Consider the following 13413-nt stretch of genomic DNA (forward strand, 5'->3'; position numbering starts at 1 on the left):
GACAGTCTTGCCCTGTTGCCCAGGCTGGAGTGCAGTGGCATGATCTCGGCTCACTGCAACCTCCACCTCTCAGGTTCAAGCAATTCTCCTGCAGGCCTCAGCCTCCTGAGTAGCTGGGATTACAGGTGCCTGCCACCATGCCCAGCTAATTTTTTGTGTTTTCAATAAAAACAGGGTTTCACCATGTTAGCCAGGCTGGTCTCCAACTCCTGACCTCAGGTGATCAACCCGTCTCAGTCTCCCAAAGTGCCTGGATTACAGGCGTGAGCCACCATGCCTGGCCCAAGATTGTGACTATTAATGGAACAAGGCACCATATGGTTAATGAAGATACGCAAATTAAAAGAACAAATGAAGGAATGTGGTTTTAGCAAGGAAAGAAGACTGTTTCTTAAAAGATAGGGACAAAGGAAGATGAGACGGATGAAAATACAATGTTGAGAATAAAAGAGTTGAGGAAGTTCTCATCAAGTTAGTCACAGACCTTTTACCCTTTCATTAACATTGAATATTAATCCATCCATGTGCAGAAATTGAGGAGACATGGATTAGATGGCAACCTTAAAAATGTGGAAAAGGTTTAAATGGTCACAGAATAAAGTCAACTAGAGATGAATATGAAATCAACAAGAGATGAATTGTGACCTTCCTGGAATTGCATAGAATTAATCTTCCTTGAGTCAAATTAACATGATTTTATGGCAGTATCCAGACTTGGAAAATCATAAAAGGAAGAGGAGATAAAGTACAATGGACGTTGCCTGGGGATATAAAATATGGGATTGATAAGGCAGGACAGAGAAATTTCTGAGGAAAGTTTTGTTGGCTTTTTTATGAGAGTTAGCATTTTTGTGACATGACTAGCCACATGGTCCTGACTGATAAAGCAGGTAAGTGGAGCTAGAATAAAAGAGACATGTAGGGAAGACCTCAGGAGACTGGAAAGCACAATGGGAGCAGCAGAGACAGTCACTATCCAACAAATATCCACTGGATTCTGTGCATTTCTCCGTGACAGTTTTTTGGAGGCCAGGTGATTTGTTCACTTCAAAAAACTGGGAACAGAAACGAAGTGCATCTCTTGCAGTGTGAGGCAGAAAAAGGTTGCTGTGTCTTCTGCATCCCAATCTCCCACTCTTGAAGTGTTTTTGGAAGCCATGTATGGATTGAAACAATAATGTTACAAGGTAGAAGGAGACTGGATCCCAGATGGAGACCCTGCCAACCCACACTGGATTTGTGTGAATGAGAAGTGAGCTTCTGTTGTTAAACCACTGAGACTTAATTACTCTGAAAATGAATAGAATGCCTAGCATGCGTAATGGGGTGTAAAATACAAATGGAAAGGACATCATTCTCTGAGAGGGGATTTTCACATTCTGAGACCTTCTAAGTGGGCCAGTCTCTGATAATGATGAGATCTAAGATGTGGCCACACTTGGGACTGGATCATGAACAGAGACAACAGAGATCAAAGGATCCAAGAAAATAAAGGAACACTGACCCCAGAATGCTATAAAGGTGTGAAGGATGAGTTTAATTGTTATTATTAAGAGAAAGACTGACTGCTTTGAAGGTACAAAACAAGGTAAGATACTGTCCTCAAGGTTGGAAGAATGCAGTATCAATTCATGGCATGATCTTCAAAGAAAAAAAAAAATAGGGCAATTCTCTGGAAGTTACCATGGAGCCCAAATATGTCAATTCCTAGTCTTGTCCAGTGCCTTTAAGGTGGGAATGGAAGGGTCTACATCAGAGAGAAGAAAAAGAAGTGGCAGTAGCATTAATGTTGGAAGCCTTTCAGCATTCTGATACCAAAGACCTCTGCCCATCAGGATTTAGTTGTGTACTGGTATCTCATGAAAAGTGAGTTTCTTCCAACGCGAGGAAAGACCTGCACAGCTTTGAAAATACCCTAGACTAACTGGCATTCCCTCAAGTGGCCCATCTTTGTTTTTTAGACATAATGCCTTGATATCTAATATGGTTTGGCTATGTCCATACCCAAATCTCACCTTGAACTGTAATAATACCCACGTGTCAAGGGTGGACCCAGGTGGAAATAATTGATTCATGGGGGCAGTTTCCCCCATACTGTTCTTGTGATAGTGAGTAAGTCTCACAAGGTCTGATGGTTTTATAAATGAGAGTTCTCCTGCACAAGCTCTCTTGCCTGCCACCATGTAAGAAGTGACTTTGCCCCTCTTTCACCTTCCACCATGATGGTGAGGCCTCCCCAGCCATGTGGAACTGTGAGTCCATTAAACGTCTTTTTCTTTATAAATCATGCCATTTTGGGTAGGTCTTTATTAGCAGCATGAGAACCAATTAAGGTAAGACCCTAAGTTGTGTTCTAGTCCCTATGAAAAAGCCTCTTCCCTTGTTTTATTGTAGTCCTAATTGCCTGGGCTGCCCGGCAATGTTTTGTGTATGTTTGAATCTTTTGTGATGAGAACAAGGTAGCAACACTAAAAAATAAATAAATAAATAAATTTAAAAAGATATACATTCTCAAGTAGCATTCATTGGGACGTGTTCCTACATTTCCTCCTCAATCAGAAACCTATTCCTACATTGGGAAGATTTCATTGTTGCTAATGTAGTTTGATCAGTGAATTAGCAGAGAAGAAAACAGGTAAGGCAGAGTATCTAAAGCAGGGTTTCTTCTTGACCTGAGGTCTGTGAACCATTTCAAATTGACTCAGGACCCTGTACATTGGGGTAATTATTATGTTTTCCTGAGGAGAATTCCCATAGCTCTCACCTGAAATTTAAGAGGATCTCTGGCCTATAAGTAGTTGAAAACAATCTGTCTGAAAGAAGCACTTTCATCCATAGGTTACGATCATTAAATCATGGTTTAAAAAGATATCTAAGATACAGTTGATAATCAATTTTTCTTTTTCCCAAAGTAAACATAATTAATTCATTGATTATAGAGTAAGAAGTCACATGGGAGCCTCTGGTTTGGGATTTCTCCCTGCATGGGTAACCCACTGCCATTCTTTACTCTTTCTCCATACACGCTGTATACCTGGGCACTGATATGATTTGGCTGTGTCCCCACCCAAATCTCATGTTGAATTGTAGACCCCATAATTCCCATGTGTTGTGGGAAGAACCCAGTGGGCAGTAAGTGAATCATGGGGGTGGGTCTTTCCCATGTTGTTCTCATGATAGTGAATAAGTCTCATGAGATCTGATGGTTTTATAAAGGGAAGCTCCCCTGTACATCCTCTCCCTTGCCTGCTGCCATGAAAGGTGTGACTTTGCTCCTCATGTGCCTTCAGCCATGATTGTGAGGCCTCACCAGTCATGTGGAACTGTGAGGCAATTAAGCTTCTTTCCTTTATAAATTATCCAGTCTTGAGTATGTCTTCATTAGCAGCATGAGAACAGATGAATGCAGGCACTGTTTTATTGTTCTAAAATATACTCTCTCATCTCTGGTGATACTCCCCTGACTGGGGCAACTTCACTGGCACACACAATAAGTCTTATAAACCCTGACAAAGTAAAAATATTACAAAATGAGCAGGCAGTGGGAAGAGTGGGAGGAGGATTAAGATTGTTAATCTCCTATGACATAGCACCAAGTCAACTGATGGAGTTCAAAAATAAAAAGATAAACAGATTTTTAACTCTGGAATATTTTCATAATTACCTTTTTCTTAATATTAGAGCAGTGTTCACATCCTTGGCTGCCCATTCGAATTACCTGAGAGATTTCAGGAATACTAATACCTGAGTCCCATCCAGTGAGATTCTGATTTAATCGCTCTTGGGTGCAGACTGGGTTTTAAAGTGTTCTCTGCCGATTCCAGTGTGCAGTCAAGGTTGAAAACTACTGCCTAAGAGGAATATGCTAAGAACTGATGTCACTGGTGTTTACGAAACAGGTATCCATAGCCTAGAGGTTAATTAAGCTTTATTTCAGTTTTTCTTCTATTACACTCATGGAAAAATGAAGGTATTATATAAAGATATCTCCTGCATAGTAAATTTCCCTCTCTCTTTATAGATGCATCCACCCAACCATCTCTTTGTATGTGTGCAGGGTGAGTTGTCAGGATGCACGTGTAATAGTAATGCTGAATTTAGGGAAATCAGGTTTTGTCTGCCTTGACTTCTCCTTCTCTGTTTGGAATTTTTATAACGAACATCAGTCACAATTTTTTGAAAACAATAAAATAATTGCTTGTAGAAACAAATTTTTAAAATAAAGCTTATGAAAATAAGGCAAATTAAAAATGTCAAAGTAAAATTTAAGATTCCATGCATATTTCTAGCTCATAGGACAGCTGATTTAGTTCCTAAAAATAGAAATGAAAATTTTTGCCTGCCAGGACTTATTTTATGGCTACTGGCAGATCTTTTTGCTCTTTTTACTGGAGGTGAGGATGATGGGACAAACATTAAGTTTACTCTGTCAAAGAATGAATGTTGATTTTCACATGTGTGAACAGAAAACTCGGGAGTGCTAATTAAAATAACAATAATAAAAACAGCATTTTATAATTACTAGAAAAAAATCTAGTGAAATTGTGCCATCTGATTAGAGGAAGAAAAAAGACTGTCAATGCCTAGAAATGCTCAAATTTATCCTTGAAATAACTGAGTTGTTCCTACTCTCCCTTTCCCAAGTTTAAATTTGGTGCACAGTTCTAGAAAGAAAAATAAAACCATCTCACAGTCCTGACCTACATAAAGTCCAATATAGTTTCATACACACACACACACACACACAGAGAGAGAGAGAGAGAGAGAGATTTACATATACATGTATATTTACATATATATTGATTTATATTAAGCCCATGGAAATAATACATGGAGTTGTGAATAAAAATGTCCAGAGATTTATCTATGAGAGAGTCTATACAGTAGAGAGATGACTTAATAGGCTAAAAAGTTGACTTTTTTAGCCTTAGCACTATTGATATTTGAGCCAAATAGTTCTTTGTTGTGGGAACTATCCTTTACATTATAGGATGTTTAACAGCACCCCTGGCCCTGCCCCACTAGATGCCAGTAGCAACCTCCTCCTCCTCTCCGCAATTGTGACAACCGAAAAGTCACATACGTTGCCAAATGTTCCCTGGGGAGCAAAACTGCCTTCTATTCAGAACCACTGGGCTAAATTATAATGTGAAAAAAAATCTTAAAAAATATAGGGTGGTTGCTAGGGTGTTAGAATGAGGAAAATTAAGATGGACTTTCCAGAATCAAAAGACAGCTTATGAGAATTTTAATATATTTTATTTCACTTGTGTGATAAACAATCAACACCTTGTGGGTCCATATAATTTTTTATATTTTAAAATATTTTCCACAGTGTTGGTCATGTTGTCTGTGATGAATAGTTATACATTGACAAACAGACAAGAATATTGATTAAAGATCACATCCAGCAAATTCTCTGAGAAACCATGCTGTGTAGGCTTCTAGGGCATGAGACTTTTAAGATTTTTACCCTCTCCCTGTTTCCTCCCAGTGAAGATAATTTACTATGACTTAGATTCCAAGGCCTTAATTGAGCCTGAAATTCTAGTTATCTAGCCACTGTGGTGTAAATGGTCACACATCTGGATGTAATTGTCTCTCTGAGGGCTTTCTCTTGCACCAATGATGTCGAAGTGCTACCAGTATGTCTTAGCTGTCCACTTGACACTAGTGCAGCCTACATTCTCTTTCATCCCATCAGATGTTCTGTAGTGAAGGGATTCAAGTTTGAGCTTAACAACATGAAAAGTCTCTTAGACCATATTCTACAATCCACCTTAGCAGATACCATGAACTGGAATTCAGACAAAGCTCTCGGCCAATAGCAAAGTAGTACTCTCCCACTTGCTAATGTTCTTCATATGTATCCATATATTTGAAAAGTGGTGGTGATTGGTGGCTGTGGTTTAAGACAGTTCTGGTATATCTATGAGCCCTGCTAAAATGCCATGTTAGTATCATTTTAAGAACCCCCAAGGCTTTCCTTTAACCCCTATTTCACGGCAAGGGTGAGTGACCATTTCTTAGACAATAGTTTGAGATTACATTGACATATTCATTAAAAAACAAATGTGTGTCATCTATGGAACATGATAACATGTTTTAAATCAAGATTGAAGCAAATTAGATTCTGTCAGTGTGATGATCACATAAGCATCTTCCTTGGAAGAATGAAGTCAAGAAGCACAAGTGATCATCACATCAAGTGTCAAGTGTCCTTCTGTGCAATGAGTTCTTAGGGCCAAGGAGCTCCCCCTGGAGGCGGGGATGACCCAGACTGATTTTGATGATACAGACAAAGCCAGCTTGAAAAAAATATAAACTTGCAGTTGAACTTTCTCAATTATAATTTAGGCAGTGATTGGACCGGGCACACCTCCACGCAGACATTCATCTCTACTCACATTGGTAAGAAGAGAAAGGGGCATGCATAGCTCTGGGTGGCCAAGGGTGCCCTCCGCCTGTCTGCTGGCAGCGAACAGATGTGAAGCAGAGGGCTGTCGAGGAGTCCTTGTCTTTCTCCCCAGCTCCCTCTTCATCTTTGTGCCTACTCTTTTGGGTTTCCTTTGCTTCCTTTTCCACAAAGTCTGAGGTCAAGTTCCAGTGTATCAGGACCTCTTCTCACCTTCATTCTCCCAGTTCCTTACTGCGTGAAGACTGTGGCCACAGACACTGCCTTATGTCAAAGTGAAACTACACAGATGCACGAATGGTAATCCCTGGCAAGCCAATGTAGTTGAAACTTGAAATGATCTTTGTGCTGTACTTCAAAAGTAGTTTCTATCAGTTTATTGCATTTCTTTACCCTTAATTTATTGCTGTCACTTCCAGGGTATGATTTTGTTTTGCTTCTTTTGCTCTTACAGCCAGTTAGGTAGGAAGAAAATGCAAATTACAAAATGTTCTGTCATATTAAAGCAATAGGATTCACCTTTCAGAGTTACTTCAAAGCTTCCTCCTTGCATAAACAAATTAAACAGAATACAATGCTTTTAGTTGCCCACATTGGCTTTTTTTTTTTAAAAAACAAAAACAAAAACAAAAACCTCCTATTAATTAAGAAGTATAAATGGTGAGTTAATCAAAGCAGAGACATCCAGTCTTGCCAAGAAGATATATTTGTGCTACTTGACCCTGGAAATTTAAATAAAGGATTCCTTTCCCAACTCAAGGTTGAAGTTCTAAGATCAGAATCAAAAAGAACGCTAAAAGGGAAGCCAAACTGGCAGCTAGATAACTGAACAAGGAAAGCTGAAAACTTGCAAACTCACTTCTTGGGTAGGAATGATTTCCCAATTTCAGTAGAGTTAAATGTAAGTTGATGCCAATCTCTATCAGGGCTGGTGAGCGGGCGGTGGAGTAAAAGGTATGTTACGGTAGAATTACCTAGGATTTTCTCTAACTCCTGAAGATAAAGTGTTTTTCTGAAAAAGACTTTGGATAAATAACTCATGTCTTTATCAACAGAAAAATTTATCTTTAAGAAAGAGGGTTCAGTAAGAGTGAAAAATATTGTGGTCCAGCAAATGACATACAGGTCTGCGGGGTAATTGTGGCTCCTGGGGTTTTATAGCTATTTATATGGAAAACGGACATTTTCTGATTTCTTGGGAATTTAAGGTAGCTCTGTGGGTTTTATTTTCTTCTTTTCTATACATCTTTTTCCCTTCAAGTGTTATTATACAGAGTTGGCCCAGACTACAGGAGACATTTAAAATACTATGTGAAAGAAGACTGTTGCAAATGTGAAGTTGGCCATTGGAGGAGAGCAAGGGACTAATAGCACATACAGCAGCTTTCAGCTGGAGGGAAGGATTGGAGATCCTCTGTACATTGGAAGGAGCAAGTCAGTAGCTTCTTATAGAGAGCTCCATAGTCAAAGGAGTGCACATGTTTGAAGGCAGAGTGTCCTCTTAGCATGCTGCATCTATGCCTCTAGTGTTAAAGCATGCATTTTCCTGAACACAATTCACACACTGAAGCTGAACATATAAATGTTATAAGGCATAAACAAACAGCAGGGATTCAATACCCCACAGGGGTGACATGACCTGAGATGATACAGGGACCATATGTTCATGTGTTAAAAAAAGAAACTGCCTTGAGGACTTACCACCATCTCTTATGGGTGAGCAGTGTGAATGGATGCTTCCATATTTGTGTCCCACTTTCATCTTTTCTATCTTGATGGTACCCTTGTAGATAAACACGGTAAAGAAGAGAATGACCTACTCATTTATCTGTAGAAAATCACAAGGGCAGACAGGCTTGACTACATGGGCTGGCAAGTGCATGTGATTATACAAGAGAAGGTTGAACTTCAGTGGGCTCCATGTTTGATTGCTCCATTTCTCTAAGAAAAATTGTCCTATTCTCAGAGACACATGCATTAGACCTCAGGGTAACAGTCTTCCTCGTAGCACTTCAGTTTGGTGATTGTCAAGAAAAAGAAGCATTCCTGGACCACGAAGCCAGTTATGTAAAATAGAAGTAGGCAATAGCTAAGAACACTTAGGAGAATCCTTGGCCTGGACTTCTTCCTGAGGTCCTGATGAGAATTTTTGATTTGTTACAGAAAACTGGCTTTCCACAACTGTCAGAGCTGGTAAAGCAGTCCCTGTAAGGTTCTTATCTCTTGGTCCTGGGCTGGAGCTTGAGGTTGGGCAGGCAGTTGGGAAGGAGATTGTGGGTATACATTGGGGGAGATCAAAGTTAAGTAAAAACTCACAAGCATGAACTGGAACCTCACGAAAGGGGACTGAAACTCAGGCCAGTTCTTGTTGCCTCTGACCTTAGTGATGAGGGTATCCTCTAGAAGCCAGGTCTCTTCATTACAAAGCTGAATGCACAGGCTTAGCCTAGGAGTAGGACAACGAAAGGAGGATCCATGGGAAGGTAGAGTCATTGCAGGTGTGGCTGCTGTTTCATACCCATGGGGCAGGTCAGCAGATCAGCAACCATATACAGGCACACTGCATTCTATGGAGCTTTGCAGATATTGTATTTTCTGTACAAATGGAAGGTTTGTGGCAACTCCACATCAAGCACATCTGTTGGCATCATTTTTCCAATAGCATGTGCTCATTTCGTGTCCATGCATCACATTTTGGTAATCTTCACAATAGCTTAAACTTTTTCATCATTATTATATCTGTTATGGTGATCTGGGATCAGTGATCTGGGATATTGTTCTTGTTATGTTTAGAGGCACCACAACCACTCCCGTATAAGATGGCAAACTTAAATGATTAATGTTGTGTGTGTTCTGACTGTTCCAATGACCAGTGGTTCCCCCATCTCTCTCCCTCTTCTCAGGCCTCTCTACTCCCTGAAATACAACAGTATTGATACTAGGTCAGTTAATAATCCTACAATGGCCTCTAAGTATCTGAGTGAAAGGAAGGGCCACAGATCACTCACTTTAACCTATTTCCTATTTAGAAAAAAAAAAAAAAAAGTACAGCTCCTTGCCAGTGCTCTTTTCTCAGGACAAATGGGAAATCAAAGGCTAGCAACTATCAAGCTTACAGAAGAAGGCACATTAAAAGCTGAGATAAGTTAAAAGCTAGGCTTCTTGTGTCAAAGAGCCAAGTTGTGAATGCAAAAGGAAAGTCCTCATGGAAATTAAAAGTGCTACTCCAGTGAACACACAAATGAAAAGAAAGCGTAACAGCCTATTGCCAACATGGAGAAAGTTTGATGGTCTGGCTGGAAGATCAAACCAGCCAAAACATTTCCCTTAAGCCAAAGCCTAATCCATAGCAAATCTCCAACTCTCTTCAATTCTATGAAAGCTGAGAGACACGAGGAAGCTGCAGAAGACAAGTGTGAAGCTAGCAGAGGTTGGTTCATCAGGTTTAAGGAAACAGGACATCTCCATAACATTAAAGTGCAAGGTGAAGCAGCATGTGCTGACAAAGAAGTTGCAGAAGTTGTCCAGAAAATCTAGTTATGATCATTGATGAAGTGGCTACACTAAGCAACAGATGTTGAATGTAGATGAAACAGCCTTATGTTGGAAGATGATGTCATCTAGGACTTCCACAGCTAGAGAGAAATCAATGCCTGGCCTTAAAGCTTCAAAGGGCAAGCTGACTCTCTTGTTAGGGGCTAAATACAGCTAGTAACTTTAGGTTGAAGAGAATACTCCTTTACTATTCTGAAAATTCTAGGGCTCTTAAAAGTTGTGCTGAAGTTCCTGTGTTTTATAGGAAAAACAAAGCCTGGATGACAGTACATCTGTTTACAGCATGGCTTACTGAATATTTTAAGCCCACTGTTGAGACCTATTGCTCAAAAACAGATTATTTTTTAAAATTACTGCTTATTGACCATGCACCTGAACACTCAAGAGCTCTGATAGATATGCACAATATGAATGTGTTTTCATGCCTTCTAACAACATCCATTCTGGAGGCTCACAGAACAAGGAGTAATTTTTGACTTTCAAGTCTTATTATTTAAAAAATAAGGCTATAGCTGCCATAGTTAGTGATTCTTCTGATAGATCTTGGCAAAGTAAAGCAAAAACCTGGAAAGAAATCACCATTCTTTCCATTAAGATGCCATTAAGAACATTCATGGTCACTTTGGGAGGCCGAGGCAGGCGGATCACGAGGTCAGGAGATCGAGACCATCCTGGCTAACATGGTGAAACCCCATCTGTACTAAAAATACCAAAAAAAATTAGCCGGGCGCGGTGGCAGGTGCCTTTAGTCCCAGCTACTCGGGAGGCTGAGGCAGGTGAATGGCGTGAACCCAGGAGGCAGAGCTTGCAGTGAGCTGAGATAGCGCCATTGCAGTCTGGCCTGGGTGACAGAGCGAGACTCTATCTCAAAAAATAAAACAAAAAAACAAAACAAAACAAAAACAGAAAAAAAAAATCATGATTCAAGGAAGAAGGTCAAAATATCAACATTACCAGAAATTTGAAAGAAGTTAATTTCAACCCTCAAGGAAGACTTTCTGGGGTTTAAAACCTCAGGGAGGGTAACTGCAGATGTGGTGGCAATAGCAACAGAACTAAAATTAGAAGTGGACCTGAAGATGTGACTGAATTACTGAAATCTCATGATCAAACTTTAACAAGTGAGGAATTGCTACTTATGGATGAGCAGAAAAAAAGTGATTTCTTCAGACATAATCTACTCTTGATGAACATGCTGTGAACATTGTTGAAATAACAGAGGATTTAGAATATTATATAACTTTGTTGATAAAGCAGCAGCAGGATTTGAGAGGATTCACTCCAATTTTGAAGCATTCCTACTGTGGATAAAATGCTATCAAACAGCATCACACGCTATGAAGAAATCTTTTGTGAAAGAAGAGTCCACTGATAAAACAACTTTTACTGTTGTCATATTTTAAGAAATTGCCGGGTCGGGCAAGGTGGCTCATGTCTGTAATCACAGCACTTTGGGAGGCGAGGCTGGTGAATCACCAGGTCAGAGTTCAAGACCAGCCTGGCCAACATGGTAAAACCCCATCTCTACTAAAAATACAAAAATCATCTGGGCATGGTGCTGTGTGCCTGTAATCCCAGCTACTCGAGAGGCTGAGGCAGAAGAATTGTTTGAACCCGGGAGACAGAGGTTGCAGTGAGCCGAGATCGCACCACTGCACTCCAGCCCCGGCGACAGTGTGCAAGACACTGTCTCAAACAAAAAAAAAAAAAAAGAAAAGAAATTGGCACAGCCACCCCAATCTTCAGCAAGCACCACCCTGATCAGTCAGCAGTGATCAACATTGACGCAAGACCCTCCACCAGCAAAAAGATGGTGACTCACTTAAGGTCCAGATAATCATTAGCACTTTTGTCAAGAAAGTATTTTTGAACTAATGTAGGTACATTGCATATTTAGACATGTTATTTCACACTTAATAGACTACACTATACTATAAATATAATTTTTACATGCACTGGGAAACCAAAAAAGTGCATTTGTGTGACTTGTTTTTTGTGATACCAGCTTTATTGCAGTGGTCTGGAACAAACTCCCAATATCTCTAAGGTATGCTTGTATCTGAACTGCAAAGGAACTGCTACTTCATCCCTCCAAATCACCCAAAACCCTCCCTTGTGGTAAACTTTAACTATAACTAAAGACATACAAGAAAGTAGGATTGCCAGATAAAATATAGGACAACCAGTTAAATCTGAATTTCAGATAAACAACAAATTGCTTTAGTGTAAATATGTTCCTGCCAGGCACAGTGGCTCACGTCTGTAATCCCAGCACTTTGGGAGGCCAAGGTGGGCGGATCACCTGAGGTCAGAAGTTCGAGACCAGCCTGGCCAAATGTTGAAACTCCGTCTCTACTAAAAATACAAAAATTAGCTGGGCATGGTGGCTGTGCCTGTAATCCCACCTACCCGGGAGGCTGAGGCAGGAGAATCGCTTGAACCTGGGAGGTGGAGGTTGCAGTGAGCCAAGATCATGCCACTGCACTACAGTCTGGGTGACAGAGCGAGACTCTGTCTCAAAAAAATAAAATAAAATAAAATAAAATAAAATAAAATAAAATAAAATAAAGTATGTTCCCAATATTGCATGAGACATGTTTATACTAAAAATGTATTTGCCGTTTATTTGAAATCCAAGTTTAACTAGGTGTTCTGCATTTTTATTTGCTAAAGCAGGTTACTCTAAAAGAAAGGCCATTCTGGGAAATGTAGTTCAGCCTAGCTGATACATTACAAATGCATCGTATCATGAATTGGGAAATTCATGTACTGAGATTATATTGGCTACAGGTACTCTCAATTCTGCTAAGGATATAAGATAGGATATAATAAAACATGTCTTTCTACAGGCTGTCCGTTTAGAAGAAGTCATCGGTAAGGAAGTATTCCTTCAAAGGAGATTTGAGTACACAGTCACTGTACACATTTGTGATGCCCAATTAAAAGTTACCATATTTCAGGAAGCCTGACCTAAAAGAATGATCCTTACCCAGGGAACACACCACAGTTACCAGTGGAGCTTTTTCAAAAGTATAGATGACTGGGCCCAACTCTAAGACCTGCTGAAAGAGAATCTTCAGAATTGAGAATAAACTGTGTGGATGTTTTTTTTTCCAAAACCACAGTGGGTTGTCTAGCTGTGTACTCTTAATTAAGAACCCTTGCAGGCGAGGTGTGGTAGCCCACGCCTATAATCCCAGCATTTTGGGAGGCTGAGGAGGGCAGATCATTTGAGGTCAGGAGTTTGAGACCAGCCTGGCCAATATAGTGAAACCCCGTCTATACAAAAAATACAAAAATTAGCTACGCATGTTGGCGTGTGCCTGTAATCACAGCTACTAGGGAGGCTGAGACAGGAGAATCACTTGAACCTGGGAAGCGGAGGTTACAGTGAGCCTAGATCATGCCGCTGCACTCCAGCCTGAGCAACAGAGCCAGACTGT

Source organism: Pan paniscus, chromosome 19 (assembly GCF_029289425.2).
Source record: "Pan paniscus chromosome 19, NHGRI_mPanPan1-v2.0_pri, whole genome shotgun sequence".
Lineage (NCBI taxonomy): Eukaryota > Metazoa > Chordata > Mammalia > Primates > Hominidae > Pan > Pan paniscus.